We start from the raw sequence: 7,627 nt of genomic DNA on the forward strand, positions 1-7,627 counted from the left end.
TCATGTCTATGTGGAGCTAAACTCTTTAGTTCTAGGGTTTTGACACCAACATGAAAGTTGACATTTGATTATCGTTTATATCTATTGATTTTCCATCTTTGGTTTTCTTATCTATTCTTGTGCTTAATTGTTTAATTACTTGATCACTAATTAGATACTATCTGTGGTGTGTAAATTGGACTTAAGAGAGGGAATTCACACACGTAATAAGAATAAATAGAGTTTGTTCGATATTATCATTTCGCTACTGAAGATAGAGATATACCCTTTAGCCCTACTTAGTTGAATACGAAAAAATAAATGCATTCTTGTTACCTCTGACGACCATAGAGATATAGCGTTATATAGCATCTACATGTGCTTGGTGAGTAGTTCGAGAGAATAGCATAAAGTTACAATTAACCCGTCAACTAGTAAGCCATAGGCAAAACGATTTGAAGACTCGACTTGATTGTTAGTGGTCATAGCACTAGATCTATCCTTTCTCCGATAAAAATCCGCTCTATCTTGGTTGAAGTTCATTATTTGTTTTCTTTTATTTTTATTTAGTTCATAAATATAAATTTGGATTTTATTTCTTGTTTAGATAATTAGCATTAGTTTAATTTAGCTGACGGTTAATCAAAAGTCTTTGTGGGTATGATATCTGGACTTTAAAACCTATATTACTTGTACGATCACGTATACTTGCGTGTGCATTTGGGAGCAACACCTAGTAACTGATCATTAGTATAGCCATTATTTACCATTTTAATAGGAATTCATTAACCACAAATTTTCTTAATTAATTTATCCAGGAAAAAAAATTAGTTTTAATTCATTAAAATATTGCTATTTAATTAGGTTTTTTAAAAAAAATTAATTTGCCCGATTAGGCTTTTATTAATAAATAAATGCAAAAAAGCAAATCGTCCGAATAGGCCCAAATAAAAGGCCCATTCCAAAATCTAAAAAACAAAATATAATAAAACAAATAAAAGCAAAAAAGAGATAAAAACTTGGAAGACTGAATTAGGCAACTCAGAGCTTCTCTCTAAAGTTGCCGCCGTTTCGAGGGCTTTCCAATGTTGTGAGTATAATGAAAGCCTCGTTTTGTGTTCTTACACACCCGTCGAGGTTCTGACTGACCTCCTGTGCTTTGAAAGTTGAAGATTGGCCTCAATTAAGCTCAGGTATGTTTCTAATATTCTGCTCTTCTGATTTTCTGTCCTTTTCAGCTTCTAACTCATGCTTTATTGTTCGGCATGAGCGGAATTTGCCTGCATTTCCAAGATCTGGGGCTTTGCTTTGCTTTTCTTGAGCTCCGACATACCTTCATCTGAAGAGAAAGGTAAGATCTAAGCCCTGCATATCTCTTTTGTTGTCTGATTGTTCCTTTTGTGTACTTTATATGTTGAATCTCTGTTGTTGTTCCTCAAATCTCCCTTATCCCCTGTATAAATAGCTTGTAGTGTGTTTTTGTTAGAATTCCTGCTATGTGAGCTGAATCCTTATGTATGGTATCTGAGACTTATCACTATTTACAATTTTCCTTAGTTTAACCTCCATGTCCATGAAAAATTCATATTCGGCATTCCACTATCTAGTGCTAGGTTAGCCAAATCATCGGCCAGTTGATTGCCTTCTCTAAGAATATGTGTGAACTTAACTTCTTTTTCATTCCCCATCTCCTTAATCTCATTAATCCAATTAGCTAGACTCTAAGGGGGTTTCCACCCTTCAGATAAGATCTTTTGAACAAACTGTGAATCAGTTTGAAAGATGATCTTATCAAAGTGTTTGTTTCTGCACCATCTGAAAGCTTCCAATATTGCTATAACTTCTGCCTCATTATTGGTGACATGCCCTATTTCCTCTGCCTTACAAAAAATTATGTCACTTTCTTCATCTCCGACACTAAAACCATTGGATCCTGTTCCAGGGTTTCCTCTTGATGCGCCATCAGTGTTGCATAATATCCACCCACTGGGAGGGGTTTTCCACACCATTGTCCTATGTTTTACCTTACTTCTGTATCCTTCCAGTAGCTCAATCATGTCCTTCCATCTGTGTGGGATTTGTTATATTGAAGGATTTCTAAATCTTACCAAGTCTCGTAATCAGAGGTACATCCTAAGAGATACATCTTCCCACAGTCTTTTTTCCCCATGCTTGTAAGCAGTCCTTCTTTTCCATAGTTTCCAAAGAATTATAGAAGCTATATCATAGTAAATTGGTTTCAATCTATTATGAGTAGATAGTTGCCACCATTTAACTATAATCTACTGTAATTGAAGTCCTTCTATATTGAAACCTGCACAAGAAGCAAAATAGGACCAAGTCTTGTTAGCACAAAAAAGACCTAGCAAAAACATGTTGTATTGTCTCCTCCTTAGGACTTGAACAACACCAACGTTTAAATGCTAGGTTAATATTCATCTTTTTCAACACATCATTCAATGTCACCTTAAACCTCCAACACCTCCACATGAAGAAAGATACCTTGAAAGGCAGTCCCTTCACCCACATGTATTTATAGATTTCATTCTCCTAACCCCTCAGTCTCAAGTATTCCCAGGCAGATTTGACTGAGAAATCTCCCCTACTATCCAGTATCCACCAAGGAGTTTTCTCCTCTTCTAAAATAGGAGGCTTGATAGTATTAATAATGTGAAGAACCATGTCTCCAGTCAGTATTATCCCCAGTTTCCCCACATTCCATTCCCTATTTTCAACTATTTCCTTCACATTTTGTATCCTATCATCAAAATTGTCACCTGTTGTAACATAATACAGAGCTTCCAGTCCTATCCAATTATCATACAAGAAAAGAACATTGACACTCTTAATTTACCACCAAATATGTGGTTCTATTAGATCTGTAGCCTACAACATCTTCTTCCAGTTTGGAGAACCATACCTCCATTGCACTGTTCATGCATTTTCTTTCCTACAATATTTGTTACTTAGAAAATTCCTCTATAAGGATGTTGCAGTTCTGAATTTCTACCATATTTTAAAATACAAGGCCATAGATAAATCACGTAAAGATCTAAATCTCAGACCTCCCTCTATTTCTGGAATACACAAATTAATCCAAGCAGACCAATGTCTACTTTTTCCTCCTGCAGTATTATTCCAAAACAAATTGTGCAAATAGTTTATGCATCTGTTTATGACACTATCTGGGGGATTCAAAGCTAAATGTAAATACACCGTCATACCTTGTAGTACATGTTTGATTAGAACTGCCCTTCGCCCAAAAGATAACAGCTTCCCTTTCCATGGCTGGAGTCTATTCATTATTTTAGTCGGAATAGGATTAAAATAATCCTTCTTCTTTCTACTATAAAAAATAGGACATCTCAAGTATGTGAAAGGAAATTCCTTTCTTCCAATCCCTGTATCCACTTCCATAATAGCCTTCACATCTCCAGTTACCTTGTGATGAACATACACTGAACTTTTCTCCTTATTGATCTTCTGTCCCGAAACTTTCTCATAATCCTCCAGTACCCCCATTTTCATTTGCAAGGAAATGACATCTGCTGATATAAAGATGATCATATCATATGCATATGTCGGGTGATTAATTTTAGGGCTCCATTTAGGCAGCCAAAACCCTTGAATTGTGAATGTCGATGTAATTGGTTCAAGTTTCTTGACAATACTTCTGCAACCCAAATAAATAAAGTAGGGGATAATGGGTCCCTTTGCTTTACACCCTTAGTTGACTGGAAGAAACCTTGTTGTTGGCCATTTATGAGAATAGAATACCAATTGTTACTGACTATTCTGAACACCATATCAACAACCATATGTGAAAAACCCATCCGTCTCTTGACTTTTGTTAAGAACAACCATGTGACCCTGTCATAGGCCTTTTCTATGTCTAGCTTAATAACCACATTTGCACTCTTGGTTCTCAATCTAATGTCTGACATAATTTCTTATGTCAATAATACATTTTCCACAATGCTCTTTCCTTTCACAAAACCTGCTTGATTAGGAGAAATCAACTTCTGAAGACCATCTGCCATTCTCTCAAGAATCAGTCTTAAGAAAACCTTATTAATGAAGTTACTCAAGCTGATTAGTATCATGTCTGAAAAAGTGTTGATTAAATCCTTCATTGCCAATAATACAAGATTTGTACGGGTTACAAATCTTGGCAGCTCTGCACCACAAAAGAAGCTTTTAACCTTATTTGTAACATCCTCCCCAATAATGCTCCAGCAATGTTGATAGCATAAGCTAGTGAAACCATCAGGTCCCCCTGTACTTTCTCCCTTCAGCTTAAAAACAATCTCTTTTACCTCATCTTGCGTTGGCATCTCTGTTATTCTCCTATTCTGTTCTTCAGTGACCAGTTTTTGAACATGCTTTAGTATATCAAAGTTACCAGGGTATGGTTCCTTTTCAAACTGATCCTTGAAAAATCTAATAGTTTCAGCTGCTATGTCATCCTTCTCCTCTAACTATACCCCATTTTGGTCCTGTATTCTTTTATGGTGAAGCCTCTTTCTTCTGCTCTGAACATAGATGTGAAAGAATTTTGTGTTCTTATCTTCATAATCAAACCACTGCATCTCTGATTTTTGTTTTCGGAAAGCCTCCTCAAGATGCAAATATCTATTCAATTATGCTTAGACTTTACATAACTTCTACCTATTCTGAGGAGAAGGATTGATTTTAAACTGTTCTTCATGCACCTTTATACCATCCTCCAGCGACTCTATTTCCTGAAAAATGTTCCCATAAGTATTCTTACTCCATGCCATCAAATCCGCCTTCACCTTTTTCATCTTATAATGGAATAATATGAAAGTGTTTTCCATGAAATCTGCCTTCTAGTGTTCCTTAATAGTGTCTAAGAAAGAATAATGTTTTACCCAGAAGTTAAGGAATTTGAAAGGCTTCTTGATAGGTTCCATATTCCCAGAATAAGAAATTAGCATTGGGGAAAGATCAGAACCAGTTCTAATCAAGTGCTCAATTTCAATGTTTGGATATACATTCTGTATCAAAAGGTTCCCCAAACATCTGTCCAATCTTTTAAAAATGCAATCACTCCCACTCTTTCCATTCCACCATGTGAATTTACTCCCTTTAAAACCTAAATCATACATCCCTCAATTCTAGATGCAAGACTCGAAATCCTGAGTTTCCTGTATACTGACTGGTAAGCCTCCATATTTTTCTTCTTATGATGTTATCACATTGAAATGCCTCCTATCATCCATGGTATATTTAAACTATCTGCAAGCTCTTCAAGACATTCCCGTAACTCCAGCCTCTCCATCTGAGTGCATTTAGCATATACCACAATAATCATCAGCCCTTCTTGCACGCCTTGCATAGTAAGTTTCATAATGTGTTGGATATGATCCAATACAATTTCCACCTCAAACATATCATATACAAATATCCATATCTTACCAGATTCATTTAGTATAGCATGATGCATATTTATCTGTCTTCTATAATCCTCCAGTGTACAAGGATCTTGGAAAGGTTCTAGAATCCCAATAAAACCAACTTTGTATTTCAAGTGCATTTTTATTTACCTAGGAAAGGATTCCATGGTATTTACTAACCTAATATTCCATATCATAACATTCATCATTAAACATTAGGTTTATGCAAAGCACTTCTAGTTTGATGCCCAATCCCAGGTGGAACACTTGTGTCCCTGTGTGTTTTCTTTTTGCCTCTTCCTAAACCTTTGTAACACTTTGGGGATATATACCCTTGCCTCATAGCTTCCTGATAATGTTGCTCGAAAGACTGCCCATCTAGATCCTTTCTACCATCTGATGCCTGAAAATCCTTACAATTTTCCTCTTAGCTGCCTCATTTCTTATTACTGTTGCTATTTCCTCCCTTCTTTTGTTGTTGTGGATTTTTGGTGACATTGGTTTGCTTTTGAAGTACAGATTCTATAGGCTTCTCCTGTCCAGTGTCCCATTTAACACTGGTGTCTTGCTCCTTTGTCTCTGTTTAGACTGTCCTGCTGATGTTCCCTTTCTTCGACTTGTATCTCTGATATGCTGCTAACTACAGTATCCCCTGCTTCTTTGGTTCCATCTTCTAGTAAGTTCCCTTTGTCAACCACATCCTCCTCATTATTTGTTTCTTCACTTTCTATACCTTCTTCTACATATCTTCGTTGTATTTCCTCTCCTTCTTTGGTCACTTTTTCTATGTCTCCATGCCCTTTTCTGGTCTCTTCTTCCTCTATTGTATGTTCAATGTGCTCTGGTTATGTTACAACAATGTTTTGCTCCTGTTGTTTATGAAAGCTGTTCTCAATCCACTCCTTAGTACCTATTGGCCCCTCTTCTTGTTTGTCAGTTACATTCTCCTTCTCCTTGCTTACTTCTGCACTCTGAATTGTTGTGTCTTCCTCCTTTCCATCCTCTAAGGCTGCAAAAGCATTACTGATTTGCATGATATCCTTATTGTTTTCTTTTTCAATCTCTGCAATTATCACCCCACACTTGTCTCTAACAAATCTATTATTTCTCCTTTTTATCCATTCTTGTTTCCCTGATCGTTCCATCGTCCCATATTATTTATTTTGGTTTACTTATTGGCCGCTTCCTCCTCTGCTTGCAGTTGTCTTAACTCTTCTTTATGGTTTTTTTTTTGCAGTTCTGGATTCAAAGCCCTGCATTCAGCCTCCCTATACCCTTGTAATTTGCAGTGTTTGCAGTACTTTGGTAAGTAATCATAATTTATGTTTATCCACTTTGATTTGTTCTTCCCAATTTCCTCATCAACTTCTTCTATGTTAATTCTACTGGGATGTTTTCCTAGTAGATCAATATGAATCTCGACTTTTGCACAACTTGGCCTTGTCCTGTTTGCTGCCAGGTCTACTGTTGGTGGTTTCCCAACTACAGTGGCTATTGAAAAAATAGCTTCTTTGGCAAAAACATTAGGAGGTAAGTCTGGGAAACTTATCCAAGCTATTGCAATAGATGTTTCTTTTTCTGGTTTAAACCATGGGTCCCATATCAATGGTCTCATCTGACAACATCTCTCTTTAACTTTCAGGTAATATGCTGAAGTAGACAAGAATCTCACATAGTCCTCAAATAAAGACAAACGGATCAAGATATACCTTTCATCAATAAGGCCAATCATGGCCTTTCCTTTGATGCCACATTGTATTGGCACGATATCTCTTAATTGTTTTATGTCAATGATGCCATAAGAAAATTTTCCCAGTACTGCATATTGTATATCTTCCTTTAAAATCATCTGTTGTATCTCCTTTGAATTCCATGTAATATATGGCTCTCCTTCTTTGAATTGGACAGTTTTGGCTGGGATTGTAATATGTGGTATGGTTTGAACTGGGGTAGTAGGTTTAAGAAGATTGGCATATTTTGGTTGTGATGATTCCTCGGTAGGCAAGATTTTAGGATCGTTTTTGGCAAATTTTTTATCTGGGGTGTTTGGAGTAGTTAGAGGTGGAAATTGGTATTGTAGGATGTTGTAGTTGTTATAGGAGTAGGTAAAGGTAAAGGTATTGGTGGTACATTCTCCGGTGGAGGCTGTCCTCCGGAGGAGGTGGCCATACGGCCAGTGGCGTTTACTTTAGCGGTAGGGTTTAGGTAGGTTTAGGTTTTAGGCTAGAGAG

General features: G+C 36.6%; 1 long non-coding RNA gene across 2 annotated transcripts; it reads left to right on the forward strand.

Annotated features, from left to right (window-relative positions):
• Nucleotides 1-1,030: 1,030 nt before the first annotated feature.
• On the forward strand, nucleotides 1,031-7,296 carry LOC132029538 (uncharacterized). Of its 2 annotated transcripts, XR_009407858.1 has the most exons (5): nucleotides 1,031-1,330; nucleotides 5,984-6,072; nucleotides 6,634-6,701; nucleotides 6,802-6,926; nucleotides 7,039-7,296. It is a non-coding gene; the product is annotated as an uncharacterized LOC132029538 (long non-coding RNA). The 2 variants fall into 2 exon arrangements; XR_009407857.1 differs by lacking the exon at nucleotides 5,984-6,072.
• The last annotated feature ends 331 nt before the right edge of the window (nucleotides 7,297-7,627 follow it).

The sequence above is a fragment of the Lycium ferocissimum genome, chromosome 9, assembly GCF_029784015.1.
Source record: "Lycium ferocissimum isolate CSIRO_LF1 chromosome 9, AGI_CSIRO_Lferr_CH_V1, whole genome shotgun sequence".
Classification (NCBI taxonomy): domain Eukaryota; kingdom Viridiplantae; phylum Streptophyta; class Magnoliopsida; order Solanales; family Solanaceae; genus Lycium; species Lycium ferocissimum.